We start from the raw sequence: 25,684 nt of genomic DNA on the forward strand, positions 1-25,684 counted from the left end.
AATATTGCTTACATTCTACCAGTGGTGGGAAGGTGATCATAATTACAAGACAGATAATAAACAAAGAAAGAAATAAAAGTGTTAGTTGCTCAGTCATGTCTGCCTCTTTGCGACACCATGGACTATAGCCTGCCAAGCTCCTTTCTCCATGAAATTCTCCAGGCAAGAATACTGGAGTGTGTTTCTATTTCCTTTTCAAGGGGATCCTCCTGACTCAGGGATTGAACCCAGGTCTCTTGCACTGCAGGAGGATTATTTACTGTCTGAGCCACTAGGGAAGCCCAGAACAAAGAACCATGATAATATTACAGAGTATGTAAATACTAAGACAAAGCATGGAGAAATTAATAGGACTTGGGAGAGCTGCGTGAGAATAAATTGTACAATGAAACATTTATGACACGCCCAGGAAGTGCTTCAGAGCACATATATCTACAGTTGTAAAAATCAGGAGGACAGGATGCTTCTAGGGACAATCTTTAGTGCTTGATAGAGAGTTATATCAAAGAGTAGCTATAGAATCTTTTTTTCTTTGGGGACAATTTCTTTTTACTTCATATGAAAAGGATAATTCACTCTGAAAATAATGCAATTATCACTGAGTATACATAACACTGATAGGCTCCAAGACATATTCCAAATTTGAAGCAAGAAACCTGCTATGCAATTGCACTCTTGCAATCTCAGATATGAGGTGTTAAAATCTACATAGTGATGAATCCAAAATGGCAACCTACCAAAGAAAGGCATGGCTTCTCCCTTTCAACAGCTTTTGGTGCCAATAGGAACAACAACAATAATAACAACTAACCCTCCATTTCTTCCTAGAAGCGACTGTCTTCTGATCCATTTGTACTTACTAGAGATTTTGTATAGTTAGAAACGATTGACAGACAAGGTCCCTGGGCCTGGGCGTGCTTTTAGAAGGAAATCTCTGCCCACAAATGAGAGTTAAGAACATAGAAGAGAGGTGGGTAGGTTGTTTATCTAGATAAGAGATTCTTGTTGATATTCCCAGCCAGAATATCTTCTCCTCAGCTTAAGGGATGGAGATGAGGAAGGGGATTAGAAGGATCTGCTCTTTCACTACATAAGTGAGCCAGCTATAAAAATGTACCAGCAGGCCTGTGAAGAGAGCTGTAGTTCACAGACAAGACAGACCAACAGGAGGCTTTCTCCTGAGTGTGAGGTTTGACTGGGCCTTACCAGTGCCCCTCTCCTTGATTTCTTCCATCACTTGGCTTCTTTCTCTTGATTTCTTCCTCCCACTCCTCACCTCCAGACTTCCTTGAAAACTTGCTAAAGTCTTCGGCAAGGGAATATAGGAGCCAAATTCAGTAACTTAAATGATTTATCAGTAACTCACTTTTATTTTCCTTCCACTGTGACCCAGAGTCCCAGCCCTAGGAAATTAACTCTTACTTTTGGCTACAGTTTCCTTCTTAGACAACATTTTGAGGAATCTTTTCCCATCTTTCTCCTCAAGCTTGAGCTTCACTGTTGTTCTGTTGTGGCTGTTGTGATTAGTAGTAGGAGTAGAAATATTGATGTGTCAGGCATTCATTATGTGTGTTATACATATACTCTTCATGTAATCCTCTCAAGAAATAGTCAAGGTAGTTCTTTTTACTCCCAATTATTTTTCACATATAATAACTAAGGAGCAGAAGATAAACAACCTGCCCAAGTTGAAGAGTTAATAAATTGAGTGGCTGAGATTTACATCCAGCTCTGTGCAAACTAAGGCCAATTTTTTAACCAGACTGTCTTGATAGACACTATATTGACATATTCTATTCTTCTTTATTATTATGTCCAGGTCCTCTTAACATATGGGGTCATGCTACATGCTCTTTGACCTGACTCCCGCCATATTCCCTTCTGCTGGCATTGCTACACACTCATCCCTGTTGAGAAACCTGAGTGGGGTAAACTGTTCCTCTGTAGACCTCTGGGTTTGCCTTCCTGACATCTACCAAGGGCCAAACCACATGTTCTTACTCCTCTAGAGAGCATATATTCTGCTCTGTGGATTCTTTCTAACTATGCAGCTCTAGTACCTGCACAACAGTATCTGTTTCCCAATCTAGTCCCTGCCTGTCCATCTTATTCCCCTGACACCACATTTAGTCATCATCCATTGCATGGCACACACTGAACTGATGGCCACATTCAAGGAGAGGGAAAAGTCATTGTTCCCTAAGCAAGGCCAGAGAGAAGCAATACCGAGTAATCTGGAGGTATATATGTTAAAAAAGATTAACAAAATTCTTTGTACCTAAGAATAATTTTAATTGTCTGTTTAATCAAACTTGCCCTTTCATTCTCTTCATCAAAGTCATTTTGAAACATAATCTTTCAGGGAAGGACTAGCCAGTATTCCCGTAAATTCCAGGGGTCTAAGTGCTCTTAGGACATATCTGTTGGTCAGAGTTATCCGTGTGCACTATAACTAAAGTGTTTCCTTTTATTAATTTCTAATTAGTTAAATTTAGAAATGTGCCTACTGCAACTCAAAACTGGTTTATAGTTCCTAGAATATTCATCTTGCACAAAATCTGTTGTTTTTTACAATATTTCAAAGAGTTTCAAATGTCATCTCACAAATTTAAAAAGTATCCTATCATTGTAATTGCTTTAATATCATTGCTGAATTTCTATCATTCACATCACTTTTCAATGTGAAGGGGCTACCCTGGTGGCTCAGCTGGTAAAGAAACCACTTGCAATGCAGGAGACCTGGGTCTGATCCCTGGGTTAGGAAGATTCCCTCGAGAAGGGAATGGCTAGCCACTCCAGTATTCTGGCCTGGAGAATTCCATGGACTGTATATAGTCCATGGAGTCACAAAGAATCGGACACAACTGAGATATTTTCACTTACTTGCAATGTGAAAAATCTACATAATATTGAAGATTGTTAACTCACTGGTTTTTAAATTATTTTACATGTAGAGTGAATTAGCATATTCTCTGTAAAATGAGTCCTTTTGAAGTATACAGAGGAAGCAAAAAGTGGTAAGAAATAACATTTAATAAGATTCCTTACATAGTAGTCACATTACTAAGCACCTTTAAATCTTACTGTTTGTATTGGAAATTGGTATATCTGGGTTCTGTTTGAAGCTACCAATGACCTGTGTGTGGTAGGTGGAAAATATGGCTACAGTTCCTCCCACTCTACATACATCCCTGTCTGCACAGTGATGTCACCACTCCTCCCATAGAGGATGGGAATCAATTTTTTATCCGTTGAATTTCTACTGATCTGTAACTTATTTGACCACTACTTGTAGCAGAAGTGATGTGATATGAGTTTCAGGCTGAGGCTTATAATGGCCTTGATACTTCTACATTTGTTCTCTTGAAATCTTGGGACCATTACGGCATGAAGAAGCATGCGTTGAAAATATGACAAATAGAAAAAAGTCTAGATATTCTGGCCTCTTTAGCTGATCCACCAGCATAGTAAAGTTACATGAGTGAGATTAAGAAAATCCAGCAGAACTGCCCAATCATCATACAGAATCATGAGAAATAATAAATTTGTTGTTTAAAGCTACTAAGTTTTAGTGTTTTTTAATGGCACAATAATAACTAAGACAGAAACTGGTATCCTATAACTCCCATAACTAAAACTTAAAGTACGTGGCATTGGTTCTCAGACCAGGCAACAGGTAGAGACAGGACTAGAAAAAAAGGAGACATTTAATGGAGGCTGAAATATAGCTGTTAAACACCCAAAGAAACTTCTCTCAGAGACTCAAACAAGGGAAACTTCTATTTTTTGGTAGGAGATTTGGAAAATCTGTCTTCTGTGATATCTTGGAAGTCACAAAATGCAACCGAGGAATTTGTGGATTTAGTTAAAGTTTCAGGGCAGTATGTTAAGTATGTCAATTGGTTTTTATTTTTAAGATGACCATTTAAAATTATGATACTAAAATGATGAACTAAGAAAGAAATTCTTCCCTATGCAAAGAGGATTTATGTATTTATTTCTTTATTAATTTTTGTTTTGTTCTGTTTTGGCCTCCCTACATGGCATGCATGCAGGATCTTAGTTCCCTAACAAGGGATACAACCTGTGCCAACTTCAGTGGAAGTGCAGAGTCCCATCAACTGGACTGCCAGGAAATTTCCACAAAGAGAATTTAAAAGAAATATAAAGGAACTGGGACTTTCTGGGCTGAAACATAAAACTATTTTTATATTGCTGGTCTCTCCAGGTTATACAATCTTCTGAAAGTAAGAAATGACCTAAAGGTAGAAATTAAAACAAGGATATGATTCTAAGAAACTTCTTTCAGACATCAGAAAGATTTAAGGTGGTGGTGACCAGACACTCTTGGAATCTTAAAAATGTGGTCCCACAGAAGCCATGTCTACAGCTCAAGGTACAGAAATATCTGTCACACAAGGAACTGTGGACATGCCTTTTGGGCCATAGAGTTGAGCTCAATCAGATTTCTAAAAAAATCCACAAAATTTTTGTGTGTCATTTACCAGCTTGGACTAAAAGAGATAATTCAAGATGAAAAAAAGGTCCATAGTCCCCAAAATTCTATAAGTAGGGTGGTTAAGCCATCCAACTGTAAATATGGCATATTAATTGTATCTCAGTGGGCATAGCCAAGAGGCCAGAGGTCAGAGTCAAGAGCAGAAGAGAACAGAGAATCAAGGAAACAGAAGCCAATCTTAAACTAACCTAAGAATATGCTCTTTCTGCAAATAGAAGAGTCTGATTAGACAAGCCCCTCAAATCTGATACTGCAGTTGGGGTGGGACACTTCTGGACACTGCAGTGGAATTAAGAATGTTTTGCATGTGGAGAAATGTGAATGATTTTTGGCCAGAGAGCCAGAATGGTACAAATTTACTAGTAAATTGTAATGAGTTATAAAAAATGGTCATCTTCTATTTCTACCACACAAGCCTCTGCAACACAACTTTCCTCAGAATACATGTCCTAACTCCATCCACCATTCATAAATCCAGTTTCCAATGCTGGCTTCTTGTTGGTCCAATTCTTCCACTGACATGGAATATCATCACATTCTAAACTGGCTGCTTTTATTCATTTCCAGTTTGTGAACTAGAGAGTAATATGCCTTGCAAATAATGAAAGGCTAGGGGATCGTTTTTCTAATTTGATTTGAGTGCTGATAGTTTAAACTAATTATATCCCATTTTTCCTTTCCAATTGTGCTTGGAATTTCAAGTCAGCCAGAAATGGACTTGAAACAAGCTCTGCCATTCACATGCAAAATGGTACTCCTCTGAGTAGCAATTTCACCTGTAAAATGGGAACAATACTAGTGTCTCCTCACTGGATGGTTGTCAGAATTCATGGGGATAATGTGTTTTGCACAGTTCCAGATACACAGTAAGTGCTTGATCAATGGTGGTATTATTAGGACTGTCAATACAGCTCCTTTCCAGAGATCATTATCTTCTATATGGCAACAGGGTGTTAGGAAAGTATGGGCATTGTTCAGTATCCTCTAAGATAAGAAGTGTCTGGATTGTCTCTGGTGCATAGCTCCTCTTGCCTAAAAATAGAACACCTTCTGCTTTATGTCAGAAACTATCATTATTCCATTAGCAGCTTTGCTGAAAGCCACAAACAGCTCAGCAGAACCGCTGTGTCTGCAGCTTGCTCTTTGACCTCCTAAAGGACCACAGGGGCTGAAATTTCATTCCACTTCCTAGTACGTCAGACCACACATCCCTCACGGCTCTTTTTGTCCTTTATATCTCCTACCCCATTAGTAAAAATATATATATACACACTAGATAAGAGGAAATCACAGAAACTGACATGATCACGCTTATAATAATCTATTAATGAAATCATTCATTTCAATGAAATGACTTATTATAAGAAGTTGATAAAGAAACATACTGAAAAACAATTTATGCTGAATGGGAAATGTTTGGTTTCTCCATGTTGGTAGAGAGACCGGCGATAGCCCAGGCAACTGTGAATAGCTTGCATGATATTGAGTAAATACAAATATTTGATACTGATACAAAGTCTAATTCAATGAATAGCTGCTTCCATTCTTCCCCCAACATTAAGGATCATGAATGTGACTAAGTAAAGAAATAACTTAAAGCTTAATAATGGTAAAATACAAATAATGATGATAAAAAATAATTGTAGCTTACATTTACTAAGTACTCACAATGAATCACTCAAAATATTAAGAGATTAACATGCACTAGTACACTTAATTTGGAAAATTTTAAGAGGTAAATATTATCATCCCACTTTACAAAAGGAGGAACCAGTCATGCTGAAAGGTTGAGTACCATGTCCAATGTCACACAGCTACTAGGTGACACAGCCAGGATCTCAACAGTGAAACTTGCTCCAGAGCCATGGAATAAGCTTCCATAGTTCTCAAGAAGAAGAGTCAACAAGTTTTTTCTAAAAAGGGCCACATAAGAAATATTTTAGGCCATGATGGCTCTGTTCAAACCAGTCACCTCCACTGGTATAGGGAAAAATCCATCACAGACAATACATAAATGAATGAACTTCACTATAAATAAGACTTTGTTTACAGAAACAGGTGCATAGCCAGCCCCTGGTCAACACAATGAGTACACTGAATTTCAGCGCTGGTCACTGAATCTTCAAAGTGACCGGCAATCTCATAAATTTGACACTAAACGGGCTTCACTCATGCTTCCCAGGTGGCTCAGCAGTAAAGAACCTGCCTGCAATGCAGAATCTACAGGAGACATGGGTTTGATCATTTGATCCCTGGATCGGGAAGATCCCCTGGAGGAGGACATGGCAACCCACTCCAGTATTCTTGCCTGAAGAATCTCGTGGACAGAGGAGCCTGGCGGGCTACAGTCTAGAGGGTCTCAAAGAGTTGGACACGACTAAGGTGACTTAGCACACGTGAACACGGGCTACATTCATAAATAAAGGTTCTGCCTCCCTCAGTCTCTTGCCAGACTTTTCCTTTGGCCTGAGGATATGGAGGCAACTCTTCCTAAAGGAAGAAGCTGTAAAGTTTACTCTTGTTCCACATGGAACCCACAGAATATCAACCAATGCCCAGCAGCCTTTAAGTCTGGACAAAGCTGGGTCAGTGAATATATTCATCTGTTTACTTTTTTCACATTTTTTTGTGAACAGAAAGAAAATGAGTGAACGAATGTTCTTTCAAACTGAAAACCTTTATATAACCATCCCAACAGGAGGGTAAAAACAATTCTGACAAACTCTTTCAACTCACTATCAGTTACTGCACCAGAACTACTAAATAATGAATTGATCACTATTTATTAGAATTACCACCGCCTTGTAAGTAGTTAGTAATTACTAACTAGAGAAACTCTATCATTCAGTGAATGTACATTTGAACAAGACCACCTGGTTTCAAATCCTGGCCCTGGTACCTGCTGACTAAATGACCTTGGGCAGATTAACTCAGACATGTGTTTCAGTTTACAGAGATGTCTATAACACGAGGACAATTATAAAACTCATAGTTTGGTAAGGAATAAGTGAGTCTTTCTTGAGAGCTATTGTGAATAAGACACAGTCTCAGCTTTCAAGGAGCTTAGAGTCTAGTAGTTATTAAAACTTTGAGCTAGTTCAAGGAAGTTTTAGGAAATGATGCTCCTTACATTAAAATATTATAAGCATAGTTGCCTTAATTCTATCTCCCTTCCTTCTTATTGGCAGACATTCATCAAAGTCTCATGTGTGTACTTCCTAAACACAGTGAGGAAAAAATAAGGAGGTATATCTTAAGTGGAGGGAGAATTAGAATATGATGATTCTAGAGTGAAATATCAGAGAAGGCAATGGCAACCCACTCCAGTACTCTTGCCTGGAAAATCCCATGGACGGAGGATCATGGGAGGCTGCAGTCCATGGGGTCACGAAGAGTTGGACACGACTGAGTGACTTCACTTTCACTTTTCACTTTCATGCATTGGAGAAGGAAATGGCAACCCACTCCAGTGTTCTTGCCTGGAGAATCCCAGGGATGGCAGAGCCTGGTGGGCTGCAATCTATGGGGTTGCACAGAGTCGGACACGACCGAGGTGACTTGGCAGCAGCAGCAGTAGAGTGAAATATGAAAATAAAAGCTAGCACAGCAAATATTAGGCATCTGCAATTAAAAAAAATAATGATTTTCTTGGACTGCAGTGAAGATTGTGACAGTGTGATAGCCTCATAATTCTCAATAGGTTAAATTCTGCTGAATTATATTCTAAGTGAGATTCAAAATTCCCAGGAGAAGTGGGATCTGGTGGCATTAAAAGCATTTTGTTTATGATAGTGATTACGAACTTTGTCATTTATGTGCATCTGTGTGTGTGCTCAGTCATGTCTGAGTCTTTGCAACCCCATGGACCATAACCAGCCAGATTCCTCTGTCCATGGAATTTTCCAGGTAAGAATACTGGAGTGGGCTGCCATTTCCTTCTCCAGGAGATCTTCTGGACCCAGGAAGTGAACTCGTATCTCCTGCATCTCCTGCACCGGCAAGCAGATTCTATACCACCGCACCACATGCGAAGTCGTTATGCCACTATAGCTATCATCAAAAATCATTATAGTTATCATCAAAAATTCCACAAATAATAAATGCTGAAGAGGCTGTGAAGAAAAGGGAACCCTCCCATACTGTTAGTGGAAATGTAAACTGGCACACCCACAGTGAAGAACAGTATGGAGGTTCCTTAAAAAACTAAAAATAGAACCACCATATGATCTAGCAATCTACTACTGGGCACCTATCTGGAAAAGTTGGAAGCTCTGCTTCAAAAAGATACACACAACCCAGTGTTCATAGCAGTGCTATATATAAGAGCCCAAACAAGGAACAACCCAAAAGTCCGTCAGCAAATGGCTGATTTAATCAAATGTGGCATATATATATATATATATGTATTTATGTCTTGGAGAAAGGCATGGCAACCCACTCCAATATTCTTGTCTGGAGAATCCCACGGACAGAGGAGCCTGGTGGGCTACAGTCCATGGGATCACAAAGAGTCGGACACAACTGAAGAGACTTAGCACATGCACATATATATATAATGATATATTACTCAGCCATAAAAAATGAAATATTGCCATTTGCAGAAACACAGATGGACCTAGAGAATATAATAACAAGAGAAGTAAGCCAGATAGATAGACATTATATCACTTACATGTGGAACCTAAAAAATAATGCAAATGAATCTATGTCTGAGACAGAAATAGACTTAGGATTACCAAAGGGAAAGAGTCAGGGAGGGATAAAATAGGAGTATGTGATTAACAGATACAGACTACTGTGCATAAAATAAACAAGTGTTTACTGTTATAACACAGGGAATCATATTCAATATCATATAATAACTATAATAAAAATAATCTGAAATATATATACCTATATGACTGAATCACTTTGCTGTATACCTGAAACTAACACACTTTTGTAAATCTACTCCTTTAATAAAAAATACACTTCTAAACGCTTAAAAAATAATTATGCCATTTATAACATATGCAAACTTGAGTAAACCATAATATCAATAAGTTGACTTTCTCAATATGATAATGGCCACCTCACTGGATTCTTACACAATGTCACTGAGATAATACATGTAAATTGCCCAGCATGGGGCTAGCTCATAGAATAAGCTCAAACATGGAATTTATCACTACCCCATTTTCTTCAAGTCCTCGGACAAATCTGCTATCCAGAGTCTTAATTACAAAGGGGTATGTTCTATATCATTCAAGCTATTTGAAGTACTAAAGGAGGCCTCTTGGGGTCCATTGGATACTGTGACAGCTTGAAAGTGTGCAGCTCAGATCGCCTACTGTGGGGAGTAAAACTGATTTGACAGCCCCCACAGCTACCCTAATGGATTTATCCCCACATTCATGCCAAGGCCCCGCTTCCTGTGAGCTGCTCCCAATCACTGAGCATCATGGTAACACTGATGCAGGTCCATCCTACAAGGTCCAGAATGATTTTAGCACATGTCTCTGGCTCAAGGATCCCCCACAAATCTGGCCAAATTTTTCTAACAACTTCCTCCAAACTGAGACTCTTCCTTCCTTGTCCTCCTTCCTTGCTCTCTCCCTCTCAAGTGTAGACTTACATAATGGGGTGAGCTGCTTTCCTCCTTTGCCTTCCCCTCCCCTTTTCTCCTTCACAGACTTTCCCCCAATAAATAGTCTTCAATTTAATCCTCTCTTGACAGCTGCTTCTTGGAGGATCATACTGACGCAGACATCCAGAATTTATTTTTATAGATTCTGACCCCCTTAGGATTTACCTACCTTACCTTCACTACTGTTTCGATTTTTCAACCTTCTTCTATTGATTATTCAGTATAAACTCAATCAGTTGGACAAATGATATAGATGTTTTCAGGCCACTCAATTCTGTTCTAATTCCCAGCAGTGATATGATCTCCTTTCCTCAAGTCTGTGCTTCCTCAACTTTTATCAGCAATACCATTTCCCCTCACCCAGGCCCAACAGAGTCTACCGTGATCTCTGGTGCTTCCCCTTTGGCCAACTGCCCAGTGTCTGCCAAGGCCTCTAGGAAATCTCTCTTGACCTCGTGGTGACTGTTGAAAACGGTTTGCATAAGTTAGGTAACAGTCAGGATCTACCTGATTTCTTAATGGTACTTATTAAAACAGAGACCTAGAGAGATGAACCCTTTCTTGCTAGATCTAGAAGGACCTTAGAAATTTCCTTTTCCCAGATAAAGACTCTAAGGACAAAGATACCAAGTGACTTTTCTGAGGTCATACAAGGAATAGACCTTGTATAAGATGGAAAGGAGTACTGTGTTTCCAAAGAAATAAGGAACATTTGTAGCACACTCAGAAACTTTGTGAAGACCTCCAGCACCCACAACTGAAAGAAATGGAAAGAAATTTGAGGATGATATGTGGGGATGAGAGTTCTAAAAGAGGAAAGTGTGCAGGCTTTTAAGAAGTTTGATGTAGAGGGGAAAAAATGGCTGCTAATAAAACTATGATTCAGAATAATGTCCTAGATAATCACATACCTAATAAATCAATTTTAGTAAATCAAGGGTTCTTGTTTGTACATTTAGTTACAAGCTCAAATATAATGATGTGTGTTCTGATAATCACCACATGCAAATTTAGCCACATCGGTCTTCCAGGTGAGAAGAATATAATTTAAGTTAATGGACACTGTTTTTTCCTAACAATAAAATTGGATCATTTGTTCTCAAAATATTATTTTTTCCTATAAACAGTAATAGATGAAATGTCTTGCTTTTTTCTTAAGCAAGGGAGAGGCTATTTCTTGTGTGTGTTAGTCACTCAATCATGTCCTCTTTGCCATATACAGTTCTAATACTTCAATATGAACTACACACAAGTACCAGGAAATGTTTCACCACAAGTGGACAATATGCTTAATTATTTGATGTTACATTGGTTATTTTAATACCTTAGGTCAATAATCTACAGATCTTAACAATCTTATCACACATAGTGATCAGTAAAAATTTTTGAACACCATTTCACAATAGTATACATTGGTTAATTTATAAATTAGGTGCAGGTACTATAATGGTTGTACATATTATGCTTATAATACATAAGCCAAAATAGTACTTTAAGGAAGAATAAATAATAAATATTAATGTCTAATATTTTTTGTTCTCTCCCTCATAGATCAACTGAATACCCTACTTTTTAGACCATTGGTCTATTTCATGAATGGAAAATAAAATCTCACTCTCATCAAAACAAAATTCCATTTCATTTTCTTTATATTTATATTTCTTAAAAAAATGTATTCAAACCTTTTTCTCTGCTATTCTAGCTCTTGACAATTTCTGTATTACCTGTATAGTCTATATATCCCATCATTTTCCAGTTTCAAGGTTTATAAACAAGTGGGCAGTAGTGAAAAATAAAACCCCTAAATATATTCTGTATGAAGTAAATAGTGCTTCTTAAATATCTGAAATCTAAAGTGCATAGAAGGGGACAGATTCTATCTGAGCTGCATGTTCCCTAGCACTCTTTTTTTAAATGTCATACCTGTCCTGCTTCACTCATTAAAAATGCCACAAATTCTTTGATATGCCCACTAACCAGAGATGAGTCTATTTTCTCCCTACTTGAATCTGGGTTAGCTCTGTGATTTGCTCTGGCTGATATAATGCAATGGAAAAAGGATGCTGTATAAACTTATGATAAATGCAGCTTCTATTTTTTGCACATTTTCCAATTAGATTTCAGAAGTCACTCTGTAGGAAACCCAAGCCATATGGAGAGGCCATGTGCAGGAGAACCAACACCTTCCAGTTGAAACCCCAGCCATATCCTAGCTGGCAGCCATCACTGTCTGCAAGCTACATTGGTAAGTAATGCTACATTCCAACTGATTCTAGCCTCTGGACCACCACCGCTGCAACTGATACCGTATGGAGCAGAGAAACAGCCCCACTGAGCCCAGTCTGTCGACAGAATTTTGAGTGGCAAAAAATGGCTGTTATTATTCTAAAGCCACAAAGTTTTGGGTGATTTATTACACAGCAAAAGATAACCAAAGTCTACATTATCTTTAGATGGTGTGTACATTTGTAATACCTTCCTATTGCAAACTTTTCATTCCAGTAGGATTGGTCTATTAATGGGCTTTTGATATGACTTCACATGTGCATTCTCCATATTTTTGCTCATGATACAAGTTTTGTGCCTATGCACCCGTGCAAAGTCTATTGATCTTTCAAGTCACACACAAGTGGTTACCCATTCTAGCTACCATGTCCTAATTAAGCAATCATGGATAAATTGCTTCATTTCCCTACCCACTCCTTGTCTTCAGAATATGTAACTATCTCACAGGGTTATTAGAAAGAGTAAAAGTCATACTGCATTTTGGCTCCTGATAAGTATTTAGTAAAGGCTAATTATTACTGAAACCTGCTTCAAGTATTTAAATAGACTTTATCTTCATTTGGTCCAGTGTTGTTTACCTGAGCAATTCCTCATTTTCATAAGTTTGTTTCCAAAGATGAGAATGAATGCCTTTCCATCTCTTCAAACCTCAGCTCTACTAGATCACTGAAGACAGTCCCCTTTGTCCACACTCATCTTATGTTACACTTTTCAAAATATTTATCACGACTTTGATGTTCTACTAACTGTTTTTGTAATATAAGTAAAGGCTTTTTCTAAATATCAATCATTTGAAGAGTTATATTGAACTCTGGGGACAGAAATAAAAAATTTCAGATGCAAGCACAAGCTGAAAATGTTACAGTTGAGTTTTGTAAGCTCCATGAAGTTTGAATGTTAAAAAATTAGGGACCTTATTCCATCAGGAAATGTTAACTAAGGAGACAGTCTACAGGGTATACTTGTACAATACTGCTTAGAATTATAAGGAGGTAATGTCTGTAGTGAAAAACACGTATACTAATGTTAACTTTTTTGCTTCCTAGCATCAATTCACCCTTATTTAATGACAGCAACCCTATTTCACTTTGAGGACCCACTCTTCACTGATTGTTAGTCTGTGTGATTTGAGTGGGACTGACCCTACCTTTTGGCCTCTGGACAGGACAATTATAACGCATTAAATCTCTGGACATGGTTCATATTCATGGATAGTGATATAGATACATGAGCCAAGCCAGTACAATGCTATTCAATTCCAGGTGTGTTTCTTTGTTTAAGAGTGAGAAGATATTGGAATTTAGAAGCCTCACCCCCAACCCCACCTCTTTTTTTACTGGATTGCTAAACTATGAGTAAGAAAGGAGCTACTTCGAGGTGAGAGACTGTCTAGGAATGGAGTCAACATAGAGAACTGTAAAACTAAGATGAGGTATCATCTAAGTCCAGCTATTTCTAAAGTCAGCTACCTCTGGAGTACATTTTAAGACATGTATTCATTTTTTTCTCCACAATCCACCCTGATTTAGTATATCAGGCAGGATATATAAGCAAGACTGTTGCAATAAGTAAATGCAGTGGCCCAACAGAAGAAAGATTTGTTTTCTCACTCATACAAACTCTTGATTTAGAGCAGGCAATTCTCAAAGGAAATCTTCCCCATGCAGAGACTTAAGGATCCAAGCTGATCCAACATGTGGACTGTATAATTACTGCAAAAGGTGAGAGACAGCAACACATTCTTAAGTACTTTGGTCTAGATGTTACACTTATGTCTGTTCATGCTTCATTGGCTAAAACTAGTCATGTGGCTTTTGTAAAGACACATGTGAGAATCAACTATTGTGAGCAGTATTGTTGTTTAGTCACTAAGTTGTGTCCAACTCTTTGTGACTCCATAGACTGTAGCCCACCAGGCTCCTCTGTCCCTGGGATTCTCTAGGCAAGAATACTGGAGTGGGTTGCCGGTTCCTTCTCCAGGGGATCTTCCTGACCTAGGGCTCAAACCCACGTCTCCTGTGTCTCCTGCATTGGCACTGTAGAGTAATATTAGAAACACAAAAATTGTTTTTTGATATTTTTAACCGAATAACCTGAATTATAACTATTTTCTTTTTCATAATGTCCTACTGGAAAGAGGATTGACAAAGAAAGGTATTAGAGTGAAAAGTGGTTCAGAAGGTGAAACCGAGTCTCTGGAGAGTATGCACTGTACAAACACTGGATAACACCTGAAATGACTCATCTGATGGATGCACACCAGCACCATTCATCCTGTCACTTTCCAGAAACGATATTATTTGCTCAAACAACACAGCATTATGTACCTCACCCCGATATCCAGTAATCATCCTCCTTTACTTCTGCATCCTAACATCAATCACACTTTGTAGTTGAGAAATGACAATGGCAACTTGGGCTCAGGTGTGAGGTACAGGGCTTAGAGCTTTCATTCATCCTGATCAGCTCTTCCATCAACTTTGCTACCACTGTCAGCAACATTATGAGCTTCTCAGCCACCCAGTTAAGGTATTATGCAGTTTAACCTTCTCAGCTCCATTTATTCAACAAACCCTAGCAATATTTCCCTTCTGTTCTGACTGATGATACTCAAACTCAGGCCCTCGTCCTTTAGCTCCTGGTTCAGTTCATTATCATTCTTGTTAGATCACTTGATATTAGGTTTGCTTCTCTCTGACCCATCTTGCTCAGTTTTACCAGTCCAATTTTACACAAACACCCACAATGTATTCTTTCATATTATTTTGTTGATTTCCCAGTGGGTCTCTATTTTCTACCAAAACCAATTTAAACTTCAGTTTCTCATTTTATTAGCATGGCCCCATCCTTTATACCAAGCTAATGATCCATTCATTCCAATATTTATCTATTATTCTAATAAGATGATCACCAAAAAATCTCATGTGAAATATTCTCAGTGAAGTTGACTGTCAGGCCTGGTAGTTCTTCAGAAGAAAGCTGGTTTAGAAGAAAAAAAAATCTGTGACCAGAGACTATGAGTCCAAGGAAATATTCCCAGCAGTAGACTTGGACTCACAGGTGGATACTCAGCAGTTTAAATGCTCAGAGATACGGTAAACTCATTCATTAGATTTAAAGTGGCATATACCATTGGATTCACCAAGAAGTTCCTTTGAGTTTTTCTGTACCATCTTAGGGGAAAAACCCAAAAAAGCTTTTTGGCCAACCCAATATATATAAAGATACTCTAGCTGAAGTCTCCAGGATAATGAATCACTCACATCTTGAATATAATTAGACCACTAAATTAAACCCTTTAAAAGGGTACACTTTATGGTGAATGAATTATAACTCAATAAAGCTGTTATTAAAATAATCACATCTTGATTTGGATACAGCCCTCAATGCCAGATGCACAAGCCATAGTAATATTTCTCAAGTTTTAGTGCAGAATTCTTCAAACTTTTCCCCCAAGTTTACTGAGATATAAATGACATACTGAGATATAAATGATATAAATGTTATTTACACTTAAACTGTGTAAGTTTAAAGTATACAGTACAGTATAATGATTTGATTTACATATATTATGAAAGTATTACCATAATAGTTTAGTTAATATCCTATATTTCATATGATAACAAAAAAGGAAAAGAATATTTTTTCATTTCCCAACCTTTGGAGAAGGCAATGGCACCCCACTCCAGTACTCTTGCCTGGAAAATCCCATGGACGGAGGAGCATGGTAGGCTGCAGTCCATGGGGTTGCTAAGAGTCGGACACGACTGAGCGACTTCACTTTCACTTTTCCCTTTCATGCACTGGAGAAGGAAATGGCAACCCACTCCAGTGTTCTTGCCTGGAGAATCCCAGGGACGGCGGAGCCTGGTGGGCTGCCGTCTACGGGGTCGCATAGTGTCGGACACAACTGAAGTGACTTAGCAGCAGCAGCAGCAACCTTTGGAAACTGTGAAAGCTTGTTTACTTACAAGGGTCCTGCATATAGAGATTATGATTTCGTGAGTCTACATCAGCCTTGATGTGTGCTCTTGTATTAATCAGCCTAAAAGATTCTGTATGCATCCTATGGCCTATACTTAATAATAACAATAGCACTGGTCTACAAAACAATCAGTCCTAGGAAGAAGCTGACCTGGGCTAGAGGAGATGTCAAAGAGCCAGTCAAACATATTGTTCAGGGGGAAAAATATCAAGATTTTAGGAACTGGAATATAATCAGAAAAACAAGAAAGATACATTCCATTCAGACCATCCAAATACAGCAGATGCAGTGGTTAGCAGGAGGTTGCAGTTCATCAACTACAAAAGTACTCCCAAGCTGACTTGAGGGATTCAAATGATCAAGCTTCATAATAGGTTTAATTCAGCAAGACTAGCTTAGGGCCCCTTATTCGGAGGGATGATAAAATGATAATACACCATCTACTTTGGGTTGAATCACTTATCAACTGGGAAAGGCAGCTGCAGGTCAAACATGAGGGCTCGCACTCAGAAAAGGCAGGAAATACAAGGACTGACTAACAATACAAACACCCATGCTTATTGCTGCCTGTCTATACAAGGATCCATTACAGGCTCATGTACCATCTCCTGATTGTGTAGAGTGGCCAGAGTGACAAAGGAATTAGAGAAAGGATATGCTTGCAAAGTTGATTCTGGGCATTTACAAGCTGCTGACCACCATAATTTGTGACTTCAAAGGCAGGTTTGAGAGCAGACGGGTTCTCAGGGGCCATAAAGGGACTCTTAGAACTTACCTAAGTAAAAAGAAACTTTCTTTTCTAGAAATGACACTTGAGGAGTAGTCTCAGAAACTAGGAAGCACTGTAATATGGGGTCAGTGAAAGGGAAGAAGCAGGAAGTCTGTTATACAAAGGCTGTATCTTTGAGGCCACAATTTAAGCCATGGTTTTAATCAAAGTTCTCTTAAAAGTTGTTATCCCTTGTATTACATAAAGTCTCATGCCTTCTAGTATTCTGTATTCCTTTTTACCCAGGCTTTATGGCAAGAATCATCTATTCTGCGAAATTTAGCCATAAGTTGTTTACTTTACTCATCTCTCATGTATTCATTCAGCAAACACTTACAAAACTCTTTATTGGGCTAAACTGGCAAGGAAAGACTCTTATTCTCAGAAGGCTTAGAGTACAGTACATCTTAATTTTTTTATAGATTAATATTTTCATCAACGACTCATCCATATGTCATAGCTGTGTCCACTTCAACATTTATTACAACCAGACTAATTTTGTCTTTGGATATATTTTTGCTGATTATCAAACACATTCATTAAACACTTTCTGATGAAAGTATTCTAGGCACCCTGAATTAGATTATGTCTCAGGATGACTAGGGTTTATAATCTGTAACACTGGGGATGCAAATATCTACAATTAGTTTAAATCTTTTCACTGCAATGAAAAATTGGTTCCATTTTTTTAAAGCTATCTAATATTATACTTTGGTTTTTAATATTGAACAAATGGACTAGAGTGGCTCCCAGAGAAAGGGAATTTGTATAGATACCAGACAGACTTTAGAGATCCCATGTGAAGGAATATCTAAATGTCACCATGTCTACATGAAGATGAGATCCAATTAAGTAGGGAAAAGGTTAAAATGGAAGAGAAACCAGCAGTGAATTAGTTATTTGACATGAGTGTTCTAAACAAGACAGCTGGGAGATGGAATCTTTAACTTTTCAATCAACTTCAGAAAAACAAGGTGCTAAATTGGCTGCCTTGATTCATTACAAACATTGACAGGAACTTAGGAGTTGAAGTCATATTTACATAAGTTATTTATTTACCACCCTAGTATTTGTTACTATCAACCAATTTCAGCATGTTTCATGACCATCTGGGTAATGCCATTTATGGAACAAATAGTGGAGTCTGAGACATAGTGACAGGCCCTTTGTTTTTAAAAATAAGTGTTGTTCTCTCCCACTTTTATAGTTACCATTATATTTGAACCTGAAATTTCCTAGTAAAGAAAGAGATTTAACTTCCTATACTTTCTATGAGCCCTGGGCTTATAGATGGAGACACATTTGAAAAGTCTTTGTTAGGTCATCTGGGTACAGCACTGTAGACTTTATTTCCCAAGATCATTAAACCTATCAGATTACGAAGATGCAGAGTATCAAATAAGATAATTATTTAGTCAAATTTCTACTTAAAAATTATTAAGATAATGGGATATTACATCAAAAATAATACATGAAATGAGACTAATTTTAAAAAGTAGTGTCTTTTAAAATCATTGGTGGATTTCCTGGGTTAATAAGAGAGGAATATTTTAAATGAGGTCCCATAGCTATGTTTCATCGAGGAGACTAAAAATCACCTCTTTGTAGAGACTAATCACAGTTCATCTCAAAATTATGAAGGACTACAAATATCAAATACTATACATTATCTACAATTGACATAATGTTATAATACTACCTTGTATAAAATAAATAGCTGGTGAGAAGTTGCTATATAACACAGGGAGCTCAATGTGGTGCTCCATGATGACCTAGAGGGAAGGGCTGGGGTGGGGGGAGGCTCAGGAAGGAGATGATATATGTATAATTATGGCTGATTCTCCTTGTAAGGCTGCTGCTGCTGCTGCTAAGTCTCTTCAGTCGTGTCTGACTCTGTGCGACCCCATGGACAGCAGCCCACCAGGCTCCTCTGTCCACAGGATTCTCCAGGCAAGAATACTGGAGTGGGTTGCCATTTCCTTCTCCACTGTAAGGCAGAAACCAACATAAACAATGTAAAGCAATTTTCCTCCAATTAAAAAATTAATTTTTTAAAAAAGAAATAAAGTTATGGATAAACGTCATGACTTCAGTAAAACAAATCTAAGTTCATGCTAAAACCTCAGCTAAAGGATTGCTATGGGACAGGATGAAAGGCATCCTTGAGTAGTTTCTCATGACCGGAACTTGCCTGGAAAGAAGAGAAATTGAATAGAGTTTGGCAAGAGCTTATGCGTGAATATGGGTCAGCCAAAAGAGGACCATAGTGACTGAAGGAAAGTGGAGGAAAAAAGCTGATACATGAGAAATTTGTGATGTCATATAAAAATGGAACTGTCCAGCTGCAAAGTGAGGATCAGCAAAAGTGAGGATCCCAAGACAGATTGGGATTGAGTCAAATGTCTATGATGCCAAGAGTGGAGGGAAGAGCAAATTCTTAATGCGGATAACTCCTCTGATTCTGAAGTCCTGAGAGCCAAAAAGCTATCATGAGCAGCCAGTGAAGCAAAAGTGCTGCAGGGGTCACACCTATCAGCAGCACGGTACCACTGTTACCTTGCCACTCTATTCCTTGGTTTTTGCTACTTCAGCTTCTTAAGCAGACAGATGTCATCTCAACAAAAAGGTCTATAGGTGGGAGGAGGAGAGGGGAGAATGAAATTAGAACCTTATGTCAGTTCAAGAAGAAAATGTCATTGCGGGATTAGAAGTACAAGGTATTTAATGGGAAAAGGCTGGTGAAAAACAAAGGGGAGAAGGAAGAGGGATAGGCAAGGACTGCCTTTGGACTGGTTCAGCTCTGACACCTGGGAAAGGAGAGAGGGAAGGAAGGAGAATGCAGTAGAAAGAGCTTTATGCTGCACTAGAACTCTGAGAATGTCTCAGTGAATGGGGGGAAAATGCCCATAAATAGTCTTACACTGACGGGACTTCCCTGGTGGTCCAGTGGCTAAGACTCTGTCTCTGTGCTCCCAATGCAGGGGTCTGGTTTCAATCACTGGTCAGGAAATTAGATCCCACATGCCACAACTAAGAGTCTGCATGCCACTAATAAAGGGCGACTAAAGATTCCTCATGCTGCAGCTGAAAGATTCCGACAGATCCCACATGCTGCTGTCAAGATCCAGTGTAGCCAAATAAACAAATTTAAAAAAAAAGAGTTCTGCATTGAGCCTAAGTGGCTAGAGTCTAGTATCCCTGCTGTGCTCAGTCACTGGATAGAGGGATCCTGGGGCTCGGTGTGAACAAAGCATCAGAGTCCAGTAACAGTGTAGCTAGAGGCTATCAGGTACCGACTTCTCATGGGAGCTCCTCGTTTAACATATCTAAGCAACAGAACTCTGTTGCCACCATAGTCCACCCCTCACTCTGCACAGATCCATTTCTCTACACAGTTTAAAGCAGTTTCTCCATTTTTCCTTTGACCTTGTCTTCACAAAAAGAATAGAAATGTTAGTGGGATGAGCTATATCCTCCATTGTTGCAGCTGTCTTGAAACTGCAACTGGTAATGGTCTCAGACCTTTACTATCCATTCTAAATTCCTTTCACCTTTACTTATCACCTCTGCAGGTCTTGATGGCTCACCCAGTATCACCAAAACCTTCATAACTTAAGTTCCTGGTAATGAAACACATCTCAAGCGAGGATCATTTCATGTGATAATCCAGTCTTGATTGTATAAGCGAATACTAAAAGGAACCAAGGAGATCACCTGAGATCCATATATGTTCTTCTCTGTCTCAATGTGGAAAAGCATCTATTTCCTCCTGCTGATCAGGATCAGCTGCCTTAGCCAAGATAGTAACTTTTCTCATCTATTGGCTCCAATTCACAAGGAGTCCAGAGCTCTTGGGAAGAAGCCATTGTTTTTAGTTGAATGAAATCTGCTCTGTCCCCTGATAAGAATGCTTTTCCTTTGGGGACCAAGATTTCCAACCCTACATATCACAGAGTTTCAGGGATGAGAAATATTGACCTAACATCTTCAGTAATTTAAGAATCTGATTACCAAAAAAAAAAAATTTTATATGTATAAATATGTATATACACATTAGTTAGTTAGTGTTAGTCACTCAGTCATGCCTGACTCTTTGTGAACCCATGAACTTAGACCGCAAGTCTCCTGTGTCCATAGAATTCTCCATGCAATAATACTGGAGTGGGTTGCCATTCCCTTCTCCAGGAGATCTTCCTAATCCAGGGATCGAACCCGGATCTGCTGCATTGCAGGCAGATTCTTTACCATCTGAGCTACCACTGTATCCTACCAGACCACACTTCCTCCTTGAGCAAGTCTATTTCTGCTCTACGACATAGATCTCAGAGATGGACCTGAAATAGCAATTTTGTATGTCAAAATAATAAATTGTCAAAAACCATTATTAGGTAGCCTTCTTCTCTGAGGCCATTTCAAATATATATTATGAAATAAATTGTATGATATATTTTTGAAGTCTCTATTTTCAAGGGCTTCCTGTGATACCATCTCTCCTCCATCAATGCTCAAAAAGGATGATACACAAGGGAACAAGGTACGTTCTTTGTTTCATTATTATTTGTCTGCCTACGTCTTCATTTTCCCAGAGGAAATCTTATACTTTCCAAGTTTACTGGTCAGCATCCTCCGCTTTAAACTTATGAAGGACTTTAATTTTCAGGGCACCTGTACACTCTTCTCCCCCCAACATGTACCTCTCTCCATTGTTTCTGGATTCTCAACCCTTTCTGAGGGCTCTCCTCCTGGTACTGATGTATTAAGTATAGAATTCTTTGTTCTGAGCCTTTTAGTAAGAAACAGGAAAATGTTTAACAGCCCAAATCTAAGGTATCTTCACATTCATAAATTTGTGCAGGCAAAATGTTTTTAGTACCTCCTCCATGTCTGGAGTAGAAAAAGCAGTAGAAAAAATAGAAATCTGAATTTGAAGTGAGATTATATGAATTTGAGGTCTGGGTTCAACAAGTCAAATCACCATGAAATTTAGACAATTACCTGGTCTTTCTGATGAAACTTTTTCATTTGTAAAATGGAGATAGTACAGACCAACTAGAGGAATAATTTCTGAAAACAAAATGAGATAAAAGTTGTGAAAGTCCACGGTAAATTCTGAAATGGATTACACATGAAATGAGATAATTGCTAATAACAATATTATTATATACAGTCCAAGAAGTGTATCACCATTAAGTGAATTTTCATTTTGCCAAAACGAAAGAGAGGGAAGAAAGTGGAAGGAGGTGTACTATTTGAAATCTTTTAAGTTGCTCAAGGACTCTCTACTCTTCATAGTCTAAGAATTTCATTCTTGTCTTTCACTGTATGATCCTGGCCAACTGTTTACAATTTAGTCACATTTTTTCATCTAACAGTAGGACTAGTAACTCATCTTATTTCTGAAGGTAATTGTGAAACCTCATAAAATAACAAAATTTAAGCCTTTTGTACACTGTAATGTGACAAGAAAATTACAGGTTTTGCCTTTTTCACCTTCTTCTTGTTTTAAATATTGCTTTTAGGAATCTGTCTTAGCTTGATCTTCTACTTAAAAATTCTCAAAGATAATATCTAATGTTATTTGTACTTCAAACTTGGTAGTAGAAACACTGAAACACATTTGATTTCAAGTCTCTCTTTGTCGCTCTGTGTTCTGTCAATCATATGTCCCAGATTAGAACTGGCCAACAGAAGAACTGGTAGATGACTTAGAAGACAGGGCTGAAGTCAAGTCAATCTCCCTAAAAGTCATTGCAGTCAGACGTGGGAAAGACCAATATGATAAGGACAGATGATGAGGCACCCAGCAGAACCATCCTTGTGCATGTTCTCTGCTGTTAAATATCCAGCTAGTGCCTGAGTACAGGCTCTGGCCACCATAGCGATCCCAGGCCAAACACTAGAAACTTGGCTATAGATCCACAAAGGGGTAACTTCACCTCCGTAGAGGCGAAAGCTTCTTCCATGGCAGCAATTTCCCCAGGCCCCTTAAAAGCTCCCCCTTTGCGGCCCACATTGTCTCTGACCTGACCATCACCACAGTGTATCAGACAGACTGCTTTATCACTCTTATTTTGACTTTTTTTCAGAGTTCCACTTGCTCATCTCCTCCTACATTTGTGTAAGTTTTAATTTTTATAGTAAACTTCCAGTTTCCACAAAACTTACAAAATGTATAATGCCTCTGTTTGCTTTCTGACACAAAGATGCTATAATTCTTATTTCTGCTGCAAACTTCTGACAGATTTCATAATTAACCAATGCTAAATATGTTAAAACTATAAAAAGTTTAAAAAGTATATAAATTTATGTTAAAAAGTATAAAAGGCCATTAGTTTAAATCCATTAAGAGCTTAGCTAATTTTTCTCTTGCTTTACGTGTTTCATTTTTGATAACCTTAGTAGTTAGAGGGGGGCTTCCCAGATGGCGCTAGTGGTAAAGGAACCACTTGCCAATGCAGGATACATTAGAGACAAGGATTCGATTCCTGGGTTGGGAAAATACCCTGGAGGAGGGCATAGCCACCCATTCCAGTATGCTTCCCTGGAGAATCCCATGGACAGAGGAGCCGAGCCTGGCAGGCTACAATCCATGGGGTCACAAAGAGTCAGACACTGAAATGTCTGACTGAAATGACACTGAGCATGCAGGAGCTGTAGCCAAAGGAAGTATTTATTGCCTAAAAAACCTGAGACTCATGAATAACAAAGGACCTTAGAAACTACTTCCCCTATGTCCTTGGGTGGTAGATGAGGAAGTAAATTTCCAGAGATATCAAGTTATTCGCCTAATATCACTCAGAGTCAACGACTGGCCATTCTATTAAATGCAGATTTCTTAGGCAGTTGCCTTAACTGATCATAGGAATGCAAAACCATCTTACTCAGTGGATCCATTTTAATTCAGAATGTCAGTGCTTATATTTAAACAACTTCCTTTTCTTATCTTAATGGATAAAGAGGATATGAAACATATGTACAACAGGATATTTGTTGTTGTTCAGTCACCAAATCGTGTCCAACTCCTTGCGACCCCACACATGGACTGCAGCACTCCAATGTCCATGGGGATTTTCCAGGCAAGAATACTAGAGTGTGTTGCCTTTTTCTTCTCCAGATGATCTTCCCAGATTAGGGATCAAACCCATGCCTCCTCATTGGCAGGCAGATTCTTCACCACTGAGCCATCAAGGAAGCCCATAATGGAATAATACTCAGCCGTTAAAAAGAATGAAATCATGCCATTTGCAGCAACATAAATGGACATAAGATTGTCATACTGAATGAAGTAAGTCAGACAGAGAAGGAGAAATATTGTGTGACATTCCTTATATGAAGAATTGGAAAAAAAAATGATACAAACGAACTAATTTACAACACAGAATCAGACTCACAAATTTAGAGGGCAAACTTATGGTTGCCAGGGGGAAAGAATGGTGGGGGAGGGATAGTTAGGGAGCTTGAGATGACATGTACACACCGCTATATTTAAAATGGATAACCAACAAAGACCTACTGTACAGCAAAGAGAACTCTGCTCAATGGCATGTGGCAGCCTAGATGGGAGAGGAATTTGGGGGAGATTGGATACATGTATATATTTACATAGCTGAGACTATCCACCTGAAGCTGTCTACCTGAAAGTATCAAAACACTGTTAATCTTCTGTACTGCAATATAAAAGAAAAGGTTAAAAAAGAAAAGGAAAGAATGTCTGTGTCTACATTTTAAACAGTTTCCCTTTCTTATCCATGATGCTGTTCCTTACTCTTTGCTCCACTTTCCTTTTGTCTCCCCAGCTACCAGTTTCTGTACCATGCCATGTGAATTGCATGACTCTTGCCTCACCTAAATATGTACTAAGATTTCTTCTCCTCTCCTCATTTCCACCCTAATAAAATAAACAATCTCCTTGCCATACCAGACATTTGGTGCACCTAGTATAAAATGTCCTGTTAGTAATATCCATTCTGTGTTATCTTTGCTTACAGATTGTTATTTCAAAGATAATGAAACAGGAGAGAGTTGGTGCAGATTGGATTTTTTTTTGTGAATCAGACTATCAAATGAATGGAGCACTGAAATCTATTCAGGCGGAGGAAATGCATTCCATTATAGCAAGATGTCACTGCATGTTGATGAGCACCCATCTGAATACAATCATTAGAAATGAAAGTTTCAGAGGCCTGAAATACCTGCAGGCGGCCTTTCCTTAGGGCAGCGCTGGAAAGCTTTAGAAATGATGTACTGCTCCCTCAAAATTCATAGGTAATGCAGTGGCTTTCTCCAAAATTAAATCTTGTCTGGCCTGAGAAAGAAGATATGCTTCTCAAAACACCACCTGCATTCTACTTTTTCCTTTGCTCAGAATATTCTCAGCAGAGTTTCTATTTATTATAACTAGATATTGGTAAATTCAGTCATTTATCTTAACAGGTTTGTAAACCAAAATTTTAGTTTTGTGTTATTTATTCTGACAACTCTTCCTGAGTATCTCCTGTA

At 38.5% G+C, this 25,684-nt stretch overlaps 1 long non-coding RNA gene across 3 annotated transcripts in view; it reads right to left on the bottom strand.

The window, feature by feature from the left end:
* Window positions 1-25,684, bottom strand: part of LOC145526860 (uncharacterized) — a 107,847-nt gene that overhangs the window by 35,214 nt on the left and 46,949 nt on the right. Inside the window, exons 2-4 of one of the 3 annotated variants that reach the window (XR_014069245.1) lie at window positions 22,181-22,249; window positions 7,856-8,140; window positions 1,207-1,306 (exon numbers count right to left, since the gene is read on the bottom strand). The exons of 1 other annotated variant lie outside the window; for it this stretch is intronic. This is a non-coding gene — a long non-coding RNA (uncharacterized LOC145526860). The remainder of the gene's footprint in view (window positions 1-1,206; window positions 1,307-7,855; window positions 8,141-22,180; window positions 22,250-25,684) is intronic. One more of the 3 variants, XR_014069246.1, reaches the window with a different exon arrangement.

This window comes from Giraffa tippelskirchi, chromosome 11 (genome assembly GCF_054371585.1).
Source record: "Giraffa tippelskirchi isolate mGirTip1 chromosome 11, T2T-mGirTip1v1.2.pri, whole genome shotgun sequence".
Classification (NCBI taxonomy): domain Eukaryota; kingdom Metazoa; phylum Chordata; class Mammalia; order Artiodactyla; family Giraffidae; genus Giraffa; species Giraffa tippelskirchi.